Here is a 26,571-nt window from a genome sequence, read left to right on the forward strand (position 1 = left end):
CCTCCTTAAAGTCTTAAAATTGAAGTCCCAAAGTTCTTTTGCTTATATGATTATATAAGTCAGTATTTAATATTTTAGAAATAAAAGCTGAAGAATTTTTTAAAATTAACAATAATTTTGGCATTATTTGACTTTTAAAAAATGATGTCCAGTTTAATAGAAAGCAGATGAATTATCATATCTGCTTCCTTCATCTATTACACTAGGCTGTTTAGTTGAAGTATATGAGAAAAAAATGGCCTCATTCTGATATGTGTTTGAAAATGGCAGCATTTTAATATTTTTCAGATAACTGTGATGTTTTTGATATACATTAAAATCAACAGTTTTTAAAGATTGTATTTATTTGAGAAAGTGCACACATGAGAGAGAGAGAGAGAGAGAGAGCATGAGTGCAGGAGCAAGGCAGGAAGCAGAGGCAGAGGGAGAAGCAGGCTTTATCAGGGAGGGAGCTGAATGCAGACAAAACCCAGGACCCTGGGATTATGACTTGCCCCCAAGGCAGATGCTGTAACAACTGAGCCACCAGGACCCTCAAAACTCAACAATTGGGTGAGCCACCTGGGTGGCTCAGTCAGTTAAGCATCTGCCTTCAGCTCAGGTCATGATCCCATGTTCCTGCTTTCAGGCCCTGCATTGGGTTCTCTGCTCATCAGAGACCCTGCTTCTCTCTCTTCCTCTTTCTCTCTTTCTCTCTCTCTTTCTCCCTCTCTCACTTTCTCTGCCTGCCACTCTGCCTATTTGTGTTTCTTTCCCTCTCTGTCAAATAAACACATAAAGTCTTAAAAAAAAAAAAAAAAAAAAAAAGACACCTCAACAATTGAAAAATCCTTAACCTGTGCATGATTCTGTAACATTATCCTTTGGTCATTTGAGAAATATTGTTTGCTGAGATATGCGGAACTTCCAAATATTGACGTTTCATTACGAAAAAAATCAAATTTGCCCAAATTGTGAATAATCTTAATAGAAAAGTCTTTTAGATTCGAAAACCTGTCAAAATCAAGTGGATATGCACAAATTTTCACAAATTTAAATTTTTGCTTAAAATAATGAATCATTGGCAACAAATACTGTGACTTCTTTGAAGTAGCAATTTCTTCTGTTCACATTCAAGGAAATGTCTAACAAATGGTGAAATCTGAGTAGCTACATTTGGCTGTCACTATGTCGAACAAAAATGGTATTCCATAGAAATAAAAAAATTATAAAACGGCTAGTTTAGCTCATAGCTCACAACTCAATTACCCATATACTTTTCCTGTTGCTACCATTATACTTCAGATAAGAACAGAAGAGTCTCATATATATTTCCTGTTTCTTCATACAGAATATAAAATGATATGTACTGAACGCCACACATTTATTTATATTTATTTATTTTTCTTTTTTAAGGAAAAACTAACATTTTCCCCTTCTCTCCCTCTTACCATTTCTTTCTTTCTTTCTTTCTTTCTTTCTTTCTTTCTTTCTTTCTTTCTTTCTTACTTTCTTTTTCTTTCTTCTTTCTTTCTTTCTTTCTTTCTTTCTTTCTTTCTTTCTTTTTCTTTCTTTCTTTCTTTCTTTCTTTCTTTCTTTCTTTCTTTCTTTCTTTCTTTCCTTCTTTCTTTCTTTTCTTCTTTCTTTTCTGTTTTTCCTGAAACTGTATTGAGTTGAAGAATACAATAAGTTTTAGTACAGTTGGGAGTCACTTTTTTGATTTATGCTTAGGAACCAGCATTTTTACCTAGAGTTTTTTTTTTTTCCCCCCCCTTCTGTCAACACAGTAAAAAGAGCATAATGTTTAATTACTATGGAAATGGTTTAAACCTCATGCATCTCCTGATAGGGTCTCAGGGATCTCCAGGGGTCTAGGAATCACACTTGAAAAAAATACAACCTTAATGCAATTTTCTCTGTCGCATTTTCAGTACCCTACATTTTATGCAAATATATCATGGAAAACAACATAAAATCTAACATAACTAAGACACTTTTAATGAATAGTATTACACATAACATAATTATGGCTCTTAGTTATTATGTCCCTTCCAACATTGTGAAAGCACATTGAAGGGGACTGGCCTAGTTATTGCTCTCTGAGCCCTCTTTGCCAGTACTACTAAATCATTGTCATTTAAGGACATAATTAGCACATCTCATTAGCTAATGAAGATAACGACCATTAAAATTCTTTCCCAATTTATGGTTTCCTCTTTATCACAATTTAACAACAATGTCGTTTCAGGGTAATAACAAAATTGGCTTACAAATGACCCTTATACTAATGAACGAGCAGCACCTTGTATCAAGGAGCAAAGGATTATTTATACATTGCACTCCTAATTATATTATGTAGTGGAGTCCTGTTGCCGATGACTTTCCAATGTGATTTAGTCAAAATGTTTGGTCTTATTGTTGTTATGTTGGAAGTACAAACCAAACCATACAGAATATGACTATTTTTCTTTAGCAATCTTTATTTATGGAACAGTGTTAATTTTTTTTTTAACATTCCAAGTGTTAAAATAAGGGATGAATTATAATGATCAATGCATATGGCATATCAAAGCATTTCTAAGTAAAATGGCCTTATTTTTAAATACAGACTGCTCTATTTGTTCAACTTCCTTCGTTTTTCTAAAAAGTTGTTTTTCCTGTTGTTAATGTGAAAGACGCATTTAAAAATATCTGAAATTAAAAACAATGTTCTATTGTTAATTATTAACATTCTCGGGGGGAGAATGCAGAAGAAAAGCATCTTTTGGAGTTGCTAAAATAAATGCATTTACATTTAACTATAAGTCAAAAAGCTGAATTAGAAATTTACTTCTTCTCAATATCACTTTGAGGTAGTTTTATTAGTTTTCTATTGCTGTGAACAAGTACCACAAACACAGTGTGTTAAAGCACCTCTCATCTCATACTTTCTCTAAGTCACGGTCCAGGCCTGGTTTTTCTGCTTTCATAAGGAGGAACAATGAATTGGTGTGGGTTATGGCAGCATAATGTTAGATGCATGTCAAACATTAGTCCAAACCCATAGAATATACAAAGCCAAGAGTGAACCATATATAAATCATGGACTTTGGATGATTATGATGTGCCAGTGTAGGTTCATAAATTTCAACAAATGTACGGCTTTGGTGGGGATGTTGATAACGGAGGAAAGCTATGCATTGTGTGGGGATGGGGGGTATATGAGAAATCTCTGTACCTTCCCTTCAATCTTCCTCTGAACCTTAAACTACTCCAAAATAACTATTAATGAAATCTTTAACAAAATTGTATTAAATGAATACATTATTGTACTCTGCTGCTATGTCTCTCCTTTTGTTATTTATGGACAACCTTCAGAAGCTTTAGTTTTGTGAATATATATACTAAGCCTGTAATTTAGGGAATAAATTGAAATCAAGCGGAATGCAACATAACATGAATAGCTTTGATACTATGACCTATATATAGCTAGAATACATTTTTATATAACTACATACATATATTTTTAAACATATTTTTTCTTAAAATATACTTATAAATGTACTTTTCATTATTTGGAGAGCTAAGAAGTGCAAATGAATACTTATTGAAATTGTCTCAAAAATAATTGTTGCATTTAAAAATATTGGGTTGATGGAAATAGCTAAGTAAAGACAAGACAGTGTGCTTTATTAACAAGTGAAATATTTTTTTAATATATAAATGGAAAATATTATAAATCCTTTTCAGGGGCAACCCCGGGTGGCTCAGCGGTTTAGCACGACCTTTGCCCCAGGGTGTGGTCCTGGAGACACAAGATCGAGTCCCACATCAGGTTCCCTCATGGAGCCTGCCCATGTATCTGTCTCTCTCTCTCTCTCTCTCTCTCTCTCTCTCTCTGAGTCTCTCATGAATAAATAAAATATTAAATAAATTAAATAAATAAATAAATCCTTTCCAGAAAGTATTTAAATGGATTGTCCCCTTATACTTGAATAAATGTATATGACACAGAAGATGGGGTTGCTTTTCCACTGGTGAAATTTCCTGTTTGATGTAGTTGTTTGCAATGTACTCAGGACAATTATAAATAAATTTTCCTTTCCCAGGCTATGTTATTTATTTTATTTATTATTTTTGTTTGTTGAAAGCTTTTATTTAAATTCTAGTTAGTTAACATGTAGTGTAATATTGGTTTCAGGAGTAGAATTTTGTGATTCATCACTTATATATAACACCCAGTGCCCATTACAGGTTTCCCCCTTAATATTCTTCACCCATTTAGACCATCACTCACTCACCTTCCTTCCAATAACTCTCAATTTGTTCTCCATAGTTAAAAATCCCTTACGGTTGGCCTCCCCTTCATCTCATCTTTTTTTTTTTTTTTTTTTTTCCTTCCTTCCCTTTTATTTCCTTCATCTGTTTTGTTTTTTAAATTCCACATACTTTTGAAATTATATGGTATTTTTCTTTCTCTGACTGACTTATTTATCTTAGCATAGTACACTCTAACTCCATCCACGTTGTTGCAAGTAGCAAGATTTCATTTGTTTTTATGGCTGAGTAATTTTCCAATGGATAGCAATCTTTTGCCAGATTTTAAACAGTTAAATCAGGGAGCCGTGTGACAATTTGAGTCAGTGCTGTGCACTAGGTCATACACATGGAAGAGAGTTACTGCTTCTTCTATGCTAGCAATGGAGCTGAGATGAAATTATCAGCCATATGCTATTGGCCTCATTTCCAAAAGGCCTCTGTTAACCTTAGGAAAACATGTAAGTTCTACATAAATAGGTCCTTCTGTGCTCACCTATGAGTTTCTCTCTTGTGGAATATTCAAATAACCCAGTTCTTAAAAACTGTTCCTTGGAAATCCTTGCTCCTCTATGCAAATCATACATATGTGAGTTGAATGGCGCTATGCTTCATGCACTGTGAGAGCGATTCCAGTTCCTGGAAACAGCGCCTCTTAACACTGTAGCATAACTAGCTCCTAAAATCAAACTTAGAAATCAGGCACATTGGGTTCTATGTACTCTTATTTTCAGAAAGGCCATATTGAAAATGTCAGAGTTCTAAAATATATCAGGATAGAGAGCACATGTAGGTAGCTTAGGGAGAGGGAAGCTCCTGAGTAGTATGTGTTCTAAAGGAATTTGAGACTTTTTGCTTTGATAGATCAAAAGATCTTTATATCATTAATTCATAATCCCTTCCTGCCTAATTTTTTAGCACTTTTGATAATATTATATACAATATATATTTATTTTGGTATATATATTTACTCTCCAAAATATAAACACCATGAGGGGAGGTGCTTTTGCCTCTTTTGTTCAGTGCTTTATCCCCATATGAATAATAGTGCTTGGTACCTAATAGGTACTCAGTAAATAATCGTTTACATTATAGAATGAATAATCTATTCCTCTTAACTTTTTCCTAAAGTATTTGAGGCTTCCATTTGATTTTGTAAATGTCATTTTAAAATTTATTTATTTATTTATTTATTTATTTATTTATTTATTTATTTATTTATTTATTTATTGGAAAGAGTGCATGAGGAGATGGGGCAGAGGGAGAAGCAGACTCCCTGCTAAGCAGGAGTCTCATGCAGGGGCTCATCCCAGGACCCAGAGATCATGGGCTGAACCTAAGGCAGATACTTAACTGACTAAGCCACGCGGGTGCCCCTATAAATATCATTTTAATCATAGCAAATCACATGGTCACCTAAGATCATTGCTAAGTTGATTTTGGCTAAGGATAAGAAGAATCCTTAAGCCATTTGGTTTTAGGGTCTGAAAGGCTTCATTATCCTCTGAGCTTACATATTCACCTTTTATTTTTTTATATTAATACTTTCTTTTCAATATTAATTCTTCAATACAACTGAAATTATATTTTCACCTTATCAAAATATGCAAATACTATTAATTCCCTCTAAAATCTAAGTATCACAGTTCTAGAACAATATACTTCTTTTGGATCTACAAAAGTCCCTCGTTATATATTATATTTTAGTTCATATTTGATTCTGTTTTCTGCATTTCCTTTCTGATCTTTCATATTGTATTAGTTTCAAAGGAAACTGATCATTGAATTTATAATACATACTAATAATTATTATTCTTATAAATAGTATTTTATTGTTACTTAGAGTCACTAATAATTTATTTTATTATTTATTCTATTTTATGTATTACTAATACTTTAAAATTAAATATTGACTGTGTATTAGGCTAAATGTTAGGTACCACAAATGGATAGTAATACTTAATACTGAGGACCCTACAAAGGGCATATTATATCTATATTAATCAGCTAAAGTATTAATGTTTCAGAGAACATAGCTTAATTGTCCAAAATTGCACAGCTAACAACTGAGAGAATTGAGATTCTAATTGGGGTGTCTGTCTCAAAGGCTATGCCCTAAAACAAAACAAAACAAAACAAAAAGTCTGGAAGTTTGAGCTTCTCAATATTTTAGCCCTTCAAAAGGTACATTTGCTACTTTCCCCATCATGCTTTCATGAGTTGGGTTCTTGAGTGGTATGGAATAATGTATAATAACTATATTTTGCATTATTTATAACTATTCATAGATTTATACGATATGAATATTGAAAAGATTTTCATATATTTTTCTTTACATTTTCCTTCAGGACCTCATCACAGCTGTGTATAAGAAAATATATCACCTAACATTCATGAATTGAATTATAAGGTAAATTTTTCAATGATTTTTGTTATATCAAAAATGTTATAGAACTGTTAAAATTGTTGAGATACAGTTTCTCTGAAAGATCTTTATAGCTAGCTATCTTGCTATAAAAGGTTTGACTTAGGAATTCTCTTCTGTTTTCAAATTATACTTTAAAAATATTATCTATCTATCAACTTATTTTTTCTCAGGAATTTTGGAACTCCTTCTAATAGGCACACTTTTCAAATGTCATAGAACCATTCAAGTGCATTGACATTAGGCTGACTTTTATAAGTGTTTCTAAATTTTCTTTTAAAAACGTAGAAGCTCAGGAAAGAGCTCTCAATGAATATATTACTACATTTCCATATTTTAAGAACTATTTTTAAAATGTAATTTTGTAAACGTATGTGCTTGAAATACACATAGAGAAATCATATTATTTATGTTTTACTAATTATTTGGACTTGTCACTAGATGTAGATCTCTTTCCTAATGAACATTGAATTTGCATTTTGTAACATCTTTGAATGTCAGTTTCTTAAGATATAACTGGTCCTGGCTATTAATTATCACTTATCTATTAAGTTTGTCTTATAGGTAGGGTTTACTAAAACAATGATACTTATATTTGAATAATAAGTATAATAGGTATAGGTATTGAAAAATTTAATAAATAATAGATAAAAATACACCTACCATGTTGGTGAATGACTAATGACATCTGATATGAAACTGCCTTGCATTATGATGAACTTCTCCTTGAATACTTGAATTTCTTATGAAAAGTTGAAAGGTAAGGATACAAGTCATGATATCAAAAGTATTATATGAATTAATATAATTATTCTAATAATTCTAATATAATTAGAATTATATAATTAATATAATAATTAATATATATTCTTGCTCTTTTATACCAATAAAAGAGATAAAAACCGCTGCCATATCAAAACACTCAATATTTTCAAAGTCAAATCCTGTTGTTTTATATAATGTGCTTTTTATTTTACAAATACAACTCTAAATGCAGATATGATCTTGTTATGATATGTTAAATGTAAAGCAACAACAGCAAACAAACAAAATCTAAACCAAATTGTATTCCATTCAACTCAAGCCAGGGTATAAGGCAACACAGTTTTTGAATATTAGATCCCTCCTCCCTCATTCTCCACCTCCTGTACGTGGCCCAAGTCCCCTCAGGATACTGAAATCTCGATCATGTTGGAAACTCTTACAAACCATGAGTTTTCTTATCACATAGATTTGGAATGTATTTGTGTTGAACGAATATTTGTTTTTGAAAATGTCTTCTTCGGTACAAGAACATGTGGGAGTAAAAATAAGATATAGAAACAATGCTATGAAAGCCTTTGTGGCATACATAGCTTAGTTATTTTAATAATAAATAAACTATTATAAATAAGCAAGACTGCTTATCATGAGTACACTTCATTATTACAAGAAAAACACAGTGGGCTTGTGTGAATGTGAGTATATGGGTGTATAAAATTTACAGCATTCATTCCCCAGGATGTAATTAAAGGTAAATACCTTTGAAAATGAAAATATTATAGGAAAATTTATTAAAGTATTTATTATGTTTTTATTTTATACTACCCATCTTTAAAATTGTGGGTATTGTGAACATAATATTTACACTGAGTCATTTAGACTGAATGTGAGAGCTAAGAACCATAGCATACTTTCAGAAAGGGTTATATTACAGTGAGTGGGACCTCTTAAATTGTAGCATCTTGTAAGATAATGGCTAATTAGACATTTAATATTAGCCCAAATTTCCATGGCTTTAGACCAAATTCAAACACAGATCTGTGCAATATACAGAAGGGGGACATGATTCTGTTTACCAAGTGAATTTCATCTAAGAATATATTTCAGTTCAAACATTTTTGCAACGTATATTTTTAAAAATAACAGAAAGGAAAAAAGGGAGCCAGAAGAAGAGATTTTACATTGATTTTATTTGCTAATTAAATTCTAACCATGCCTTTATATACATTCTGTATCTCTGATTCGTATAAGGTATTCTGGAAACTCTATTATAATATATAACATTACAGGTTTAAATGTCAAGACAATATTTGTATTTAATTAATCAAGATAGACTTGAGATTAATATCCTTGTAAAAGGAAGTTTTTGTTACTACATAGGTTATAGAGTTTATATTTGTAATTTTTAAATCTTTTTTTTTTTTTTTTGTAAATAAGCAGTTTCCAAACAACAGTGTCCTTCATAAAGAGCTTACATTTTTGAAGAATATTCACATTTCACTTCTTTTCTGTAACTTATATTGAATGGTACATCTTTCATCAAAAATTTCTGAGAAACACAATTTTCATGAAGGTACATGTCCACTTTAATGATTGAATTGTCTGTACAGTAGAATGAACAATATACCTGTTGAATGTTTAATGGAGTAGAACCATAAACTGTATAGCTTTCTCATAATTCAAAAGTTAATAGCTGTCCCCTAATTTTGAAAAATGATTCACTTGGATAAGCAATTAAATAAACAATTTTTATGTTTTTAGATGAAATGAATGTGAGTACATAATTTATACATATTGATACTCAAAATTTACCTCATATTATTTTCAACAGATTATGATTATTTTTTATAATTATAGGAAAATTACATAATACATGTTTAATGAATTAAATTATTTAATATTCACCCTTCCCTTTTTTCATCTCAAAAATGTGAGTACAAATATGTTTCTATCCACTAGATTTCAATAAATACTATTTCATACAATTTGTGTTAGAAAAGATATGACCTATCTGCTGTATTTACCCAATAGTAATTCTTGTTTGTTTGTCCCCATGTGTCTTTCTTAGTCTAATAAGTAGCCTTGATATAATTATATAAAGAAATCAAGTAAATTGTAGGGATGCCTGGTAGGCTCAGTGGTTTAGGATCTGCCTTCGACCCAGGTCATGATCCCAGGATCCTGGGGTCGAGTCCCACATTGGGCTCCCTGCATGGAGCCTGCTTCTCCCTCTCCCTGTGTCTCTGCCTCTCTCTGTGTGTCTCTTATGAATAAATAAATAAATAAATAGAATATTTAAAAAAAAGAAATCAAGTAAATTGTATAAAATTTTCTACATGCCAGCATGTAATGGACTATATAAGTTTTTGCTTATTAATATGACTTATATTGAGTAATTTGTGTTTGTAAACTTATTTAATACTTTTCACAATTACCCTGTGATATAGATATGATTATTACTTTCCAGAAGACCTGTTGGTAAAATCAAAATGACATGTATTTTATAGGACTCTAGACAGTTGTTTTAAAATGTCAGCTAAACCAAAGACACAATGTGATTATGTGAAGTTTCACATTTGCTTGCACTTGTATTTCTAAGTGCAGAGGAGTAAAACATCAACAAGAAATGCCTAACAATCAGCATGGGGTCTCTCCCTGAAGAAGGTCACTGAGGATTATCTGTGTTTGGTTTGAACTGGTAAAAACTCTGGTTTCTATTTGCAGTTGTTGAGATGTGGGTATTGTGTTTCAAAATAAGTTAATTCTGAAAAAGACCCTCAGGTACTACAGTGCCAGAGAAGGGGCCCTCAACAGGTCGATTGTTTCTGCTGCCACTTGTTTGGATGTTGGAGTTCATGGCAAGAAATGTTTGTGCTCACGGATGAATGTTGTTCTCTTGGTCCTTAACTGCAGTAGATTTATGAGCATCTGGGGGATAGAATCAGACTGACAGTTTATGAGAAAGAATATGATCGTGCAGTTTCATGTTTCCTGTACATCTGTTGATTAATAGCATGATTTGTGTTACTTAATGTCAAATCTTTATTCCTTTTCTTACTCAACAGTGTCATCCAAATGAAACATATCTCATTGAAGAAATAACCTTCATACAATCAGAATTCAATCTATCACTTCAATATTTCAAATCCCATCAAAATCTTCAATTAAAAAAATAACCTCATGTACATTTTGTAATTCAGTGATCACACATTAAATTTACTTTACAAGTCAAAGTATCTAGTGTGTGTTTATAAATAAATGACTATGTTTTCCTGGAATATAAAGTGAAATAGTTATCTACTCATTAGAAATGAATGAATCTTTCATAGTATGTTCTTTGAGTTAATTACAAATTTTCTCAAACATTTTGTTGTTTCCTTGATTTTAATTCAAATTGTCCCTTTTCCTAATTATCTACCAACCTCTACCTATTATTGTGAAGTCACGATGCATAAATACTATACCTTAACCTACTAGAATTTGCCTTTTCCCCTAAACTATGTCTTTGACCCATCTTTGGAGAATCCTAATTCCTTCCCACAGTCTGTTATCTTCAGGACTCTAGTTAACTAACTGTTAACTCTTTTGAGGAGAGTTCCTTTAACTCTTTGTAATCTACTTTGCTGCCTCCAAGATTGAAACTCTCTTCTGTGGGTAAACATGTGCACATGACTGGGCATAGGACAGATTAGTAAACATTAATTGAATCAAACAAAAGAATGAAAGTAGAGAAGAGCTTCCTTAATAGACTGCATCTCTTAAAACACACAGAGGAGTATCAGAGAGTAGAGGCTTGGTTACAGGTGGAAGGGAACATCTTGACTCAACTCCTAAGCATGGACTCATATGCTATATTAAGAAAATGTTAGGCTGGATGTTTGGGCCTAAGACACTGACTGTGAAGGAGTGAACTGTGATTGACGTGGCTCCACTGGATGAGCAGATAAGGAGAAAGCAGGAAGGATGTCGAGAGCTGAGCTGAGCTCAAGACAAAAGCTGAGCGCCCAGTTGTGGAGCCAGCTTGGAGATCCCACCACGGAAATTTCCAATTGCTGGATATTTTCACTTTATGCATGTAAATTACTACATGCCCTCTCTAAGCCAGCTACTAAGTGATTGGGATACACGATTTCATTGAATATTTAGAATAATGCAATTTTATTTGTCTGTTTTATTGATGAGGAAGCTAAACCTGGACTGGTTTGGGGTCCTTTTAGCACTAACACTTTGCTCTTAACAATCAGCCATACAGGGTTGTACAGCATATACTGTTATTCACTCAGACATGTACCGTGGTTGAGGTTGGCTACTATTTAGCATTGCTGGTTTCTTTCTAATTCTGGATTTATGATTATCTCCTTCACATTTTTACTTCTGCTTTCCTTCAAGTAAAATACTAGAACTCTATTTCCAGTTTTTTTTTTTTTTCAAAAACATGCGCAAAATTTTGTTTCCTTATACATTTTTTTTCCTGCCTGGAGTTTGCATACCTTTCATCAAAATCTCAATAGATCTATGACTAAAAAGTGTTTTAAGTAAATAAAAACAACAACAAAGGGATAGAAAAAAATCATACTGAAATATGAATCATTTGGAAAGCACATCTGTGTTTCTAAGTGGGTTCCTAAATACAGTATGTGATCATTGATATACAAAAATAATAGTCACCTGAATAAAGTTTGTGAAATACAAGAAGACATTTTTATGAGTCAGATATATGAAAACATAATATGGCCTCTATTCACATCTTCTGACATAGTTGCTATATGTTTAATTCTGATATTTTATACAATTAACTCAAGGCCAAACTATGTAGGAAGCACCTGTCCTTTGGCCCTATCACCTTTTATATTTAGCACCACTACGATGAATTCATGGATATCTTCTGTAATTCCCTATACTGCTCTTCCACCTTTCTTAAATTTTGATAGTCATTGTCGGGCTCATCATCAGCTACCCACCCTTCTTTAAAACAACCATCACCAACAATCGTAACATCCAAGTATTACCATGTCCCTTTTTTCTTAAGGTTTTTTCATCTGTGAATCAAAAGTGGTGATCACATTAGCTGTTGACACATTAATGACCTATTACTCCCTCCTGAACTGGTTCCATGTAGCAATTAAAATGCAGAATCAAGGGACTAGTCCACTACGGATGAGTTCTGTTCTACAATAGGCCCATCACGTTTTCAGTGTGCTTTCTAGGGGATGTGTTTTTTATGTGTGGGTTGGCATGTTTCACTAGGGGCTTATGACTGATCTCAAATCACGCTATTCAACTTCCTGAGTACTTTTTGCATATTTACAACGTCAGGCACTGAACAAGGCACTGCAACATACATTAGTCACCTTGCTAAGTGTTTTTGATGTTCTAAGATAGGTATTAACATCCCCATTTTCTTAAGAGAATATATTAAACAACTCAATGTAGATCAAATGGACGTTCACACTTAGGCTTCCTGGCGATAATTTTGGAATTTCCTCTCTTGTCACAACTGGCCTGTTAGGCATCTATTTTTACCTCCTCCATTGCTGTGATTTCTATTTTGCCTCAGAAAAAAATAAATTGGTTTTGGTCACATTTGTTTTGGGATTCAAATCCAGGCATATTTATGGGGATATAAAAATGTCTTAGAACCTCTTTTGATACAGCTTCCCTTGTTTTACTAGAATATACTACAACATAATGCCATCTATTTCAATATTATTGCAAAAATGGTGTATCCAGAGTGTTTTGTTAGAAGGTAAAATAAAGTTGGGGACTGATTTTAGTGTGAGTGCAGGCTTTATTTATTAAGTCTGCTCTGCAAGGACAAGAAAAGCCATCGTGCAGAGCTGGAGACATATCTGCTAACAAATGGCCATTTAGTTCTGATTTAATGTAACTCCTGGGCACTGGTAAATCAACCAGTGAAACACCAAACCAAAACATAAGATCTTTACGTTTTGAGGTTTCCTGTTAAACTGTTGCTTAATGCAGTTAGACTCAGACATTAAATCTGTTGTTTAAAGGTTGACTAAATTAAAAATAAAAAGAAAGAAAAGATGGTTTATCTTTTTTTGGCCTTGATTTGGGAGATTAGCTAGGGTCTTCATTTATCCTACTGATGTATGTTTTTAAAAATTGGATGCAGAGAAAAAAAACCTTACAAGTGACAAAATTTCTTTGATAATAACATAGGACATTGTGTAAAGTCATTACAACTCAAAGGAATTCAATCAATTCTTCTGCTTTCAGAAGTCCTGACAATAATAAAGTGTCAAGAAATGACATTTGCATCTATTTATCATAAGCAAACTTCATTTTTGTTTTTACCCAGGCCAACACATAAATCATATCAATCTTTCATGCTTAAATTCATTTTCTAACCCTTCTTAAAACTATCAATATTGAGATTTTCTGATCATCGTGGAAGGAAGTAGGCAATTTATTTGAGCATCTTCTGACTTTTCTTTTCTACATAAAATGATGAAGCTAGTCCAATGTAGACTGTAGGTCTGGGGACATTGAATGTCTCCTAACCATATTTGATATCTTTTTTAACAGAAAATATACTTGGTTCACACATATGTGTCATGGCTTTGCTTGATGTTCTGATTTTAAAAACTCCTATATTGGATTAAATTAGATCATGCAAAATGAAATTTCAAACATGAGATTCAGCAACCCTTAATAGAGGTTGTTATTGGATAGTATGTTGCTAGTGAATTATATTTATTCATGTATTTTCCCAAACATAGGTTGAAATTGACTTATTTGGATTATTTATATTCTGAGCAAAATACCTTGATACTACATAGTGCCCCATGCTTCAATAACTGGATAATGTCAGAAATCTTCAACTGAGGGTCCAGAGGTCTAAGCTTTACTAGCAATTTCTCCTTTTGACTCTTCCAGATATGTGATCTTGAGTAATTAATGTAACTTTTCTGGGCCTCACACTCATTATTTGATATGCCTGGGAGTGGAATGGAGGTTCCCTAAAGCCTTCTGGAACTGGGCCCTTTCTGACATAAAAATTTCTCTGATCCAGACTATAGTGGTAAATACAATTACTGAGTTTATTCTAATGATATATTTATTTCATTTAAGAATTCTTATTTATTCAATTATTTATTTAATGTTAAATTGTCTTTTCTTAAGAGTTTAAGAGACCACCACAATATAGTTCGAGTTTTGGGCTCTGTTAAGATTCTGTTGGAACAAAAAAAAATGTAAAAATATATTTGGAAACAGATATTTCTGTTTAGACAAAGTTTTAGATGATAATGACTGATAATTTTATTAATTAAAATAATGATATATTTGTCATCACATAAGAAAGTATCTTTATATTTTAGAGCTTCCTGCTGTATTATTTAGAAGAAATTTTCTTTTTATATGGAATTTGCTATAAAGCAGTTAAAACATATAGATAAGGCATATATACCAAAACGTTCATAACTGTTAAAGTGAGATTATAGATAGAATGCAATTTTCCACCAGCGTTCCTTAGTGTAGGTTTAATGCTGGGAATTGACCCAAACAGGGTGTCGATGTATTAGTTACCTTTGCAGTTAGGGATTAGACTGAGACAGTTCTAAATATGGAATATCCCCTGCGTATCCTACATAAATCTTTGACTCAGTCTGTTGCTTACTTTGCTTCACTTTCTTGCTAACTAATTTTTCAGAAATCAAATTTGGATAACAAATATTTGCTAAGAATTTAAACGTTGCCTCAGAATAAACATGATTTATATATTTAAAAAAAAACATAGAATCGTCTCTGTGGAGCTGAGAATAATGTTTTTGTGGAGATAATACCTCAATTTTCCCATCAAAGCACCTATAATGCTTCCTCCCTAAATCTCTCTCAAACAGCACATGCCTGAACATGGGCTTTGGTTTCAGAGAGACCTGCAACCTGGGTTCAAACCTCAGTTCTTGGCACTTATTAGTATTAATATTAAGAGAGAATTGAAGTTAAATGTTATCTGCAAAAAAAAGCAAACAAAAAAACAAGCAAGAACACCAACAACACTGTTTGATTTGAGAAGTCAATAAATAAGTAATGCAAAAATAAATAAATAAATAAATAAATAAATAAATAAATAAATAAAATAAATAAATAAAGCAAGCTACAACTGGCACATGTAAATATCACAATTAAGATGTATCTTTTTTCTTAATATTTTATTTATTTATTCATTTGAGACATGGAGAGAGTGAGGCAGAGACACAGGCAGAGGGAGAAGCAGGCTCCCTACAGGGAGCCCGACATGGAACTCGATCTCAGGACTCCAGGGTCATGACTTGAGCCAACCGCAGACGCTCAACCACTGAGCCGCCCTGCTATCCCTGATTATTACACATAGTTTGAATAAAAAGTGGAATTCTCTTTTTTTAATTTAAGTTGTTTTTTTGTTTTGTTTTGTTTGCATGATAGAATAAAAGAATAAATCATTACCCTGCAATAATAACAAATCAAATCCACACTTGAATATACACTATTGTTGTCTGTGTGTGTGTGTGTGTGTGTGTGTGTGTGTGGTCTTTTCTTTGGTATTACGAATCATATCATTGTCTTTTTTTTCTTTTTTTGTATTCAAATTCATACTTAGAAAAATCAAATGATGTCTGCTCTTCTAGTACATATATTTTGCCACTTTAGTTTAGGCTAATTCACATCACAAATTCTTCTTTCAGGAAGTTGACATTGTTTTGTATGCTTTTTCTTTAATAACTGTTTAACTAGTGAAATGTGTGCATCATTGTAGACAGATACCAGTTTTTTTAGAACTGATTTCTAGGAGATCTTATTTAAACAATGACACAGGAAGAATGATGGGAAGTAATAGAAGAAGATATATTATAAAAGATTACCAGAGCACCTGGGAGGCTTAGTCAGTTAAGTGTTTGGCTCAGGTCGTGATCTCAGGGTCCTGGGATGGAGCCCCACATCCAGCTTCCTGCTCACAGGGAGTCGGCTTCTCCCTCTGCCCCTCCCCCTGCTCCTGCTCTCTCTCTCTCTCTCCCCCCGCCCAAATAAATAATTAGACATTTTTTAAAAGATGATCAAGTATCTTTATATTCTCACTTAATTGTAAATAACCTAACTCCGTTATTAAAATATAAGTGGCATATAAAATCCTACACCTACTTAGAGTAAAATATTTAGCATAGTTTGAAATAAAAATATACTATGCAATCATCGGCAAAATCAAGGTAGTGGACATGACCAGTATCTGGAAAAGGTTCCTCCTTCTGTTTTGTAATCCATCCTTAACTGTCTCCTCTGCCTTCCATCTCTTTATCTGATGTCTGGTATTATTGATTGCTTCGTATATCTACAATTTTGGCAATAGAATAGTCTAATATGTGCTGTTTCTTGTCTAGCTCCTTTCATCTAGCATAATTATCCTTCAGTTTATCCATATCTGAGCATGTACCAACAGTTTACTTATTACTTTTTATTGCCAAGTATTATTGCTTTGTATGACTATACCACAGTGCTGGTGTTTCTGTCGTGGCGGTTGTTGTGTGTGTGCTGTTGTTGTTATTTTTTTTAGCCATTTATCTGTTGAGAGACATTTATGTCTCCAGATTTGGGCTATGAAAAATGAGAGTTGTGACGAACATTCACTGAGTCTTTGCACACACATATGCTTTGTTTTCTCTTGACTAAATGCCAAGGAGCAGAATGACTGCATCATAGGGTGATGTAGGTGTAACCGTTTGGCAACATCGTCGAACAATTTTACATTCCCACCAGCAGGCTATGAGAGTTGAAGTTCTCCACATCCTCGTCAACACTTGGTATGATTGTTTTTTTTAGGTTTCATCTATTTTAATGGGGGTTTAAGCATCTCATTGCGGTTTCATTTCACAGTTCCCTAATAACTAATGTTGCTGAGAATATTTTTTATGTGACTGTTTGGCTCCACATATCTTCTTTGGTGAAATGTCTATTTAAAAAGTCTCCCCAGTATGTATTGGACTGTTTTCTTACCATGGAGTCTGAGATTTTTATATGTATTCTGAAAAATTATTTTTGAGAAACATGGTTTATAAATAATTTATAATATTTTTGTCAATTGTCCTTTCATTCTCTTATCACATATTTCATATAGATAGGTAAATGAATAAAGATAGATATACATACATACTTTTGATGGCATATCTCATACATATTTGCTTTACCCAAGATCACATTTTGTCTTATGCTTGATTCTAAAAGGTTTGGTGGTGTAGGTTTTCCATTTAGACCTATGATCTATGTAGAGTTGATTTTATTATTTGATGCAAGGTGTGGACCCAATATTTTTTTCTAGTACTCTTTGTTGCAAAGGATGGCTTTTTTCTTATAATTATCTTGGTGCATCTGCCAAAAATCTGCACCCTGTATTTAATTGGACCTATTTCTAGGTTCTCTATGATGTGCGACTGACCTGTTTAGACCACATTATCTTATTTATTGGGGGTTTATAATGTCTTAAAACCAGACAGTGTTAGTTTTCTTAATATGTCCTTTTTATTATTGATTTGGTTACTCTAGGTTTTTTAAATGTCCATTTTAATTTTAATTTTAGTTTGTCAGTTTCAATGCAAAAGTTTACTGAGATTTTAGTTGGAATTATGTTGATTCTATAGGTGAATTTGTAGAGAATAGACAATGCATCCTGTGACCCCTGAACATAGCAATTTTCTCACTTTATTTTGGTCTTTTGAAATCCTCTCATCTTTGTTTTATAGTTTCTATTGTACAGATATTTTATATACTTTGTCAGATTTAGCCTTCATAATTTTTGTCATAAATGGCCATATGTTTTAATTTTCTTTGTTGATAGTATACAGATTGACTTTCTTTGTTTTCATTTTTATAACTTGCAGTCTTAATAAACTAAGTTATTAAGTACAATAACCATTTGCAGTCTCGTTCAGATTACCTACATAGAGGATCATTTCCTCTGTGAAGAAATACCTTACACTTCTTTTTCTTTTTCTTTTTTCCAACTTACTTTCCCTTTATTCATTTTCTTCCTTTATCTCACTGGCAAAAACCTCATGGAGTTTTGTGTATAATTTGTTTTTTTTTTTTTTCAATTATTTGGAAGAATTTACTAGTGAAAGCATCAAAGTTTAGATTTACTTTTAATATTCTAAGAATACTAATTAAGTTTCTTTAATAGACATCAGTCTATTAAATTTCCCAGTTTCTTTTTAAGTATCTTTTGGTGGTTTTTATTTTTAAAGGAATTTCTTTATTTAATCTAAGTTGTCAAATTTACTGGCATAAAATTATTTGTAATATATCTTTATTATCCTTTTAAAACTTTAGTGATGTCACCTCTGTTATTCATGATTTTGGCAATTTGGGATTTATGTCTCTTTTCCCTTATCAGTATAACTATATGTATCAAGAAAGTCTTGCTTTTGTTTTGCATTTTGAAAAATACTGTTTCTGAGTATAAAATTCTCAGTTGACTTTTTGGGTTAGATTTCAGTAATTTAAAGTAGTTCTTCTGTCTCATATTGGAAAAGTTTCTGATAAAAAATATGTTTTCATCTATATCTTTGTTCCTATGGACCTAACTTATTTTATTTAACTGCTATTAATATGTTCACTTTTATTTATTTATTTATTTGCAACTTGATAATATAAGTCCACTAAGTTTATTCTATATTGCTCTTCCCCACAGTGCAACATGGACTAGAAATTCTGCTAAGTTGTACTGCTCTTCGTGTTTCTTGTACTTGCTATATGTTAAGATTCATCTGTGGTATCATAATGTTCATTAAATTTACAACACTTCTATCTTTTTCCTTCAAGTGTTATTTTCTTTTGTCCCTTCCTTATTTTATGGAAACAACTACATGTACAGTAAGCTGATTAAAGTTGTTTGCAGTTACTTTTTTAAAAAATGTTTTCTTGGGAGGTGCCTGCATGACTCAGTCATTTATGCATCTGACTCTTGATTTCAGATCAGTTTGATCTTGGAGATTTGAGTTCAAGCCCCACATTGGATTCCCCACTGAGAATGGAGCCTAGTTATTTTTTTTTCTTTTTGTATTTTGTTTAGATTTTTTTTATCACTATATCCTGCTTTTATCATGAAATATGTATTTCATAATATATATTCATATATATTCTTTATTTTTGAACATGTAGAATTTTCATTATACTTTATTACATTTTAAAATTTTTTTCTGCTAATTCTAATATTTGAGATTCATGAGTCAGCTTATTTATGGAACATATTTTCCTGCCTCTTACATTCTTAGTAATCTTTAATTGGATTCTAGAAATTAGAAATTTCACTTTTTGGTGTGTTTGATATTTTTGTAGTCCTATAAATATTCTTGAGCTTTTTGTTTTTATAATTCACCTAAATTACCTGAAAACTATTTGATTCTCTCTCTCTCTCTCTTTCTTTTTTTCTGTCTGGTTTTCAGGATATGTTGTGTGGGCCCACAATAGCATTTAGTGTATAGCTGTTATTTCCCACCACTGGGGCAGCATCTTTATAAGCTTTTGGTTCAATGTCATTGAATTATCAAGATATCCAATGTGGCTGGTAGGAAAAAAAAAAATCCTTGGTGTGAATGTCAATGACCATCACTTCTAATTATAACTGCTGCTTCTGTTCCTGCCCACTGAAAATTTTCTTATGTGCACATGCTTATTAATAATCAACTAAGTTTTCCAAGATTGCCTACTTCAGGTTTCTGGAGTTCTGTTTTAGTGGAGTCCTCTCCCTGGTAGTACTGTGATCTGCAATCTTTAATGGTTTTGCTCTCCTTGATTTCTCAGTTGTCTTCTCAATTTAGGGAGCCTTCCAGCCTTCTCTATTTCCCTTCCTTGAACAGTTTCTTGGAAACTCTCTCAAGAACACTTTTGTGTTTACCTTATTTTCAGTACTTTAGGGGTTGCTGTTGTTCATTGGCGATGTCTAGTGTTTTCAAAAGTATTGTTTCTTAAATTCTGTCTATTTTCTAGTTCTTTCCAGATGGAAGGAAAATCCAATCCCTATCTCCATTTTTCCTGGATTTCAAATATATACAAATACCCACACATACATAGTTGAGGAAACAAGACAGAACTGAAATATTATGTAATAGTGATATGAAGGATTAGTGTCTTAGTCAACTTGGGATGCCATAACAAAATATCATAGGCTAGGCAGTTTAAGCAACAGACATTTATTTTCTCACAATTCTGGAGGCTAGAAGTAAAAATCAAGGTGCTAACTAGTTAGTTTCTAGTGAAAGCTCTCTTCCTGGCTCTCCAAATGGCTATCTTTGTGCTGTGTCCTCACATGGCATGAAGGAAAAGAGCAAGCAAGCTCTCTGGTACAGTTTCTTGCAAAGGTACTAATCTCACCAAGAAGGCCCCACCCTCAGAACTTTACCTAAATCAAATCTCCCAACGACCCTATCTCCAAATTTCATCTCATTAGGGAAATGTAATTTAGAACATAGCTACTGATAAGGATGATTTGACGTAAATGCTCTAATTTTCTTAGAGACATAGAGATATTATTTAGTTTCAGGATTTTTAAAATCAGGTTGATTAATCCAATTTCATTTTTTTAATTAAAATTGGTATTTATAAAATACATACTAATCTCTGCTGGAGAATCTGGCTGGTTATTTGATTACCCATAAAAAATGGCCTTCCTCAAGTAAAATATAGTACTCTTTATCAAAGTCAAAATAACAAATATAATAGCCTTATATTCCCTAACTAATTGTTTTGTTTTCCTCAGAGTGAATCTTTTAACCAATGTAAGATTTATGGCTGAACACTACTTTTCAACTATTATATACATAAAACACAGAATTTTAAAGTAAAAGCTTTATTTTTATTAATGTCTTTCTTCCTAAAATATTTGTTTTTATGTCCACATAAAACATATAAATGTAACATGTCTCATGTCTTAGTCTCCATATAGGACTTATAAACAGGTGAAACAGAAACTACATCCCATTTGGCATAGTGGTTGTTACAAAGGAAAAAAAAAAAAAAAAAAAAAAAGAAAAGAAAAGTCTTGTGGTGAAAGCAGCAATGAGTGCCGAAGTGTTGAAATTGCTTAATGTATAGCCAACTTCAAAATAATTTTGGGTGTGCATGTTAAACTCTCAAAACAAAATAACCTTAATGGAATTTCCACAAAACTCAATAACTATAATTCAAAGTTAATTAGATGCTGATTCTCTTTCTTTTTTTTCAATATATCATAGTTATAAAACCTAACATAACATAGTTATATTTCAAATATTTAGGTTGTACTCTCTTCAAGAACCCATTGCCTGAGGATTTAAGTTCATAAAGTGATAATGAAACCTATAGATCATTTGTGACAGTAAGAAAAATCATCAAATTCAATTCTCAAATTGCCTACTAGTCCTAGTCCCAATCAAAAAGCAAAAAGTACTAAGAGTATTTTTTAAGAAAAAAAAATAAAAAAAGAAAAAGAAAGATGTGAGAGTTGAAAGACTCAAATATTTTATTTTTAGTTTTTTAAAGATTTTATTTATTCATTCATGAGAGAGAGAGAGAGAGAGAGGCAGAGGCACAGATCAGAAGGAGAAGCAGGCTTCCTGCAAGGAGCCCGATGTAAGACTCAAACCCAGGACCCGGGGATCACGCCCTGAGCCAAGGGCAGATGCTCAACCACTGAGCCACCCAGGCATCCCAAGACTCAAATATTTTAATGAAATCATTTTAGAATTGCTTTGCTCATTTTCTTTTTCATTTTGCCAGTTAGTCTTATACATTGTGAAATTTTTATGATCATGTTTAGGAAAACAAAGTCGTCTTTAAAATTACATTTATTTTTTAAAAGATTTTACTTATTTATTTGAGAGAGAGAAAGAGAGCAAGGGGTGAGCAGAGGGAGAAGCATACTCCTCACTGAGCCAGGAGCCTGATGTGGGTCTTGATCCCAAGACCCTGGGAGCATTACCTGAGCTAAAGGTAGACACTTAAACAACTGAGCCACCTGGATGCCCCTAAAGTCTTAAAAAATAATAAATAAATAAATAAATAAATAAATAAATAAATAAATAAATAAAATGTATTTATTTATTTATTAGAGAGAGAAAGAGAGAGAAGGAAAGAGTGTCCATGAGTGAGGTGAGGGGCAGAGGTTTAGAGAAAGAAAATTCAAGCAGAGTCCTGGTTGATCAAGGAGCCTGACAAAGGGCTCTATCCTTGGACCCTGGGATCATGTCCTGAGCTGAAATCAAGAGTCAGACAACCAGTTGAGCCACTCAGATGCCCTAAGGGAAAACAAAGTCTTAGAAGAGTTCACCTAAGTGTTTATTATTGTTAAGCTAGCATATTATTATTTTACTCTTGACATTCTAGTACCTACTCTTTTTTAACAATAGAAATCAATCAATGTGACTTAAAAATTCTTACTACTATAAATTTAATTTTTAAAATACAGTAACAAATATATTAAAATTTTGATATTAAAAAATATTTAGTCTTAATCTGAAATAAATTAGCCAAAATATTTTTTATTTATTCTCAATAAGAACTAACTGAAAGTAAGAAGAATTATTTCTGCTATTATGCAACTTTTTAATCTTTTCAGACTTTGATTCTCTAGGCCTTGTTTAACAATTTCTAAATTGATGGGATTATTAAGTGATTCCTAAGGTGACTTGAACCTGCTTTTTGAGGGTTTTATGAATTTCAGTGAATTCTGATTATTTAGTTACCACTAGGGGGAACTAAACCCCCTAAAGTTCAATTTTGACTTTTTTTTTTTTTTTAAGTTATTCAATTTTAAAATGCCTCACTTATTGTGCAATTTTGATTATAAGTTTTGTATACAACTGATGTTTTTGTATATAAGAGAGATTTAACCAAAAGGCTGTAGCAGTCATGGATGGACGGAGCTCACTATCAGACCTACTGATGCTAAGAAACCTGAAACACAGCCCAAATAGTTGTTCTGCCCTCTGTTATGAATCTCTTGCTAAGTGCATTGAACAATCATTTCACATGAATGAGAGTATTTTAAGACATACATTTTTCATCTCCTTTTTCCTTCTCTGTACATTTTTATCACATTTATGTCATCAGGATGGATAATTTCTCAAAAAGCACTAGGCTTCTAAGAGTATTTTTCTTTTCTATTGAGAGAAAAGAGACAAATTTTGGAAACCTTGGGATTCCAGTTCACAGTGTGAAGTAGAAAATAAAGCAATCAATCTCCAGAAGACTTGGAATGATCAAACTCATTTTGTTAAGTTGAACAAACCTGAAGAATCAAGTAGAACACAATTAAAACATCATCATCATCATCATCATCATCATCATCCCAGAAGTATATTAAATGAAGGCATATATGGGATATGTGAGCACACCAAAGAAGACCTCATCATAGCTAAGCAGATTACAAGGTGACACAAGATGATTATCAGTCACTAATGGAAAACTAGAGCTTACTTTTGCTTGTAACCCTCAAGATGGTTTAAGGAGCAATAAATCCCTATGTTAGGAAGCCCATCTATGCTAGCACCTGAAGTAGAGATTTCAAGTCATTTTAGGTTGTGTCAAAGGAATAGGGAATATTGGATTCTGAAAATCTCTTAAAGTGTTACCAGTATTTTATAGGCTGAGAGTTATCAATTCCATTTCCCTAAGTCCTTTAGTACCTTGGTGGATAATGTAGAGCTATATCTCGGGTGCCCTGATTTCGAGTGCAGTGGATCTCTCCTTGTCCCACACTCATCCACAAGGGGCTTCATGTTATGCGCCTACAATTATTAGCAGAGACATGAATGGAAAGTATTATTCCTAATGAAGGAACATTATGTGACCTGGATCATAACTTTAGGGCCTAATATGATTAGAAAAACACACCAGTTCTGTTTCACTTTCCTAAAGATATAATGGTATAATTGACATCCTAAAGAAAAAGAAAAAAAAAAAAAAGATGCTTATAAGTGCAATGCCTAGAAACTAAACAAACTGCATCCTTTTTTCAGAGTTAAGTTCTGTGAATAATAATATACCTTAATGTGCTGGATTCTACTGAAAATAAATCATGGAAGTAACACTGTAATCATATTATTAATTTATAATGCTCCTCTCAAAACAGAATCTGGGACACTGTGCAAGGAACAAACAAAAGTTATACCAGTCTGGGATCCTTGCCCAGAAATACAACCAAACAAAAATATACATAACTAAGGGAGAAAAAAAGAATCTAGTCCAAAGAAAAAAACAGTTGGAAAGAAAAAAAAGAAAAAAAGCACTAAATTGAAAATGAAAATGCTACAATTGTAACTGTTGGTAAATCTGATGATCCCATCAGATATATTAACAACTTCAAATAGTCTTGATAGGGAATAAAATGTGGCTACTGAAATAGAAAAAATAACTATTTTAATAATAAATAATAATTTCAAGAAAATCTATTAATTGACCAAAATAAAGATGTTCTTAGGGTATCAGAAAGCATCAATCATGAAGAAAACATTGTTTAGTTCCTGGCCTTGTCTTTTAGCTGAAATAACCCTTGGTCTTAAATGAAAGAGGTTAGAGAGCAGATCTTCCCCATTCACTAATTATAATTAGAACATATCTTTAGGGCTGTAGGACTTTGTGGTGATTGGGATTATTTGTGTGTGTGTGTGTGTGTGTGTGTGTGTGTGTGTGTGTATGTGTGATTGAGAATATTTAATGATACAAAACATTAAATTTTCTAGGTGAGGTTTATGTAAAGTCCACAATAGGCTGCAATAATAATAACCTTTTTCTGTCTTCAACAAATAACACATTATTATAAATTCTGGGTTAACTTTTTTTTTTTTTTCTGGGTTAACTTTTTAATCAGCAATCTGGCCTTATATATTCATACCTAAAATTAAAGCTTTGGGTTCTTGACAAACTTTGTAATATGCCCCAGGTTTATTCTCTGCCATATTCCCATTGTTATCTTGTTATGGCAAAGACATTGAAAGACAAAGTCCTCCATATTTGGAATAAAGATTGTTGTTCAACTATTCAGCTATCCATTTATCAGGCTATCCTTAGAATCTTATATAAAGATGAATTAACCTAACTTAAGCTCCTTAAATATATGTCCTTCATCAGACATGTGGCTACACAATTGATGAGAAAGACTAGTTTCTGTTACTGTGAAAAAGAGCATTTTAAAAGAACACCAACTCATTAAACCAGCCACTGGACCGACAGTCTTTTTCATCTATTTGAACATAAAAATTTCTAGCTAATAGAAGATGAATTATAGAAAACTGCATCTGAAACTGATGATGTGCTATATGTTGGCTAGTTGAACTTAAATTTAAAAAAAAAAGAAAGAAAAAAGAAAATATTTAGGGAGAAGCGGGCAGATAGTGTGACATTTGCGAGAGCTGGAGACAGGGTTAGCTGAAGAGATCAATAAGAAATAACCAAAAGATAGGAAGAAAACCAAACAAAGGAATTTTCGATATTGAAGCCAAGGAGGGATTATTTACAATAATTTAAAATACTGTCAACTATTGTAGAAAGTTAAAAAAAAATACATGTCTTGATAGTTTAGACTCAGTGTAAAGAAATTATTTGTTGATCTTAGAAAACCAATGTTTTCTGAATGGTGAGGATTATTCAGCCAGATTTCAATGGGTTAAGAGTGAAATGAAAGCTAAATGGAAGGAGTGATGCCTATGGCAAAGAAAGAACAGACTGGAGAGAAAAATAAGATTAAAAGGTTTTTGGATTTCTTGTTTAGTTAGATGGAAGAAATCTGAATATGTTTCAACATTCAGAAAAAAAGAGCATAATGGAGAAGGGGTTGGCATATAGGAAATGGAGAAAACAATTGCTCTTTTATATCGCTGAGATGTGAATGAAGAGGTTTCAAAATATGGTAGAAAGATCAATGGGAGAGAGGACGTAAAGTGGAGGAAACCAGGTTGGAATAGACATTGCTAAATTTGTGTGAGTTGGGTGGGAATCGATTCTTGCAACCTAATAACTTCTAATGTCATGAAATAGGAGCTCAGTCGTATCCTGGGCATGTGTGACCACACATTGGGTTAGGACACTGTGGAAAGTAGAATGCTTGAAATAAATACTGGGAACAATTGAATTGGGTAGAA

General features: G+C 32.5%; 1 protein-coding gene and 1 pseudogene across 6 annotated transcripts in view; both read left to right on the top strand.

The window, feature by feature from the left end:
• Nucleotides 1-26,571, top strand: part of CDH18 (cadherin 18) — a 951,119-nt gene that overhangs the window by 264,236 nt on the left and 660,312 nt on the right. For all 6 annotated transcript variants that reach the window (XM_077896372.1, XM_077896374.1, XM_077896375.1 and 3 more), the window contains exon 2: nt 6,624-6,685. The gene's annotated coding sequence lies outside the window, so the exon portion shown is untranslated. The remainder of the gene's footprint in view (nt 1-6,623; nt 6,686-26,571) is intronic.
• Nucleotides 1-26,571, top strand: part of LOC144311754 (F-actin-capping protein subunit alpha-1 pseudogene) — an 88,354-nt pseudogene that overhangs the window by 17,306 nt on the left and 44,477 nt on the right.

Source organism: Canis aureus, chromosome 4 (genome assembly GCF_053574225.1).
Source record: "Canis aureus isolate CA01 chromosome 4, VMU_Caureus_v.1.0, whole genome shotgun sequence".
NCBI lineage: Eukaryota > Metazoa > Chordata > Mammalia > Carnivora > Canidae > Canis > Canis aureus.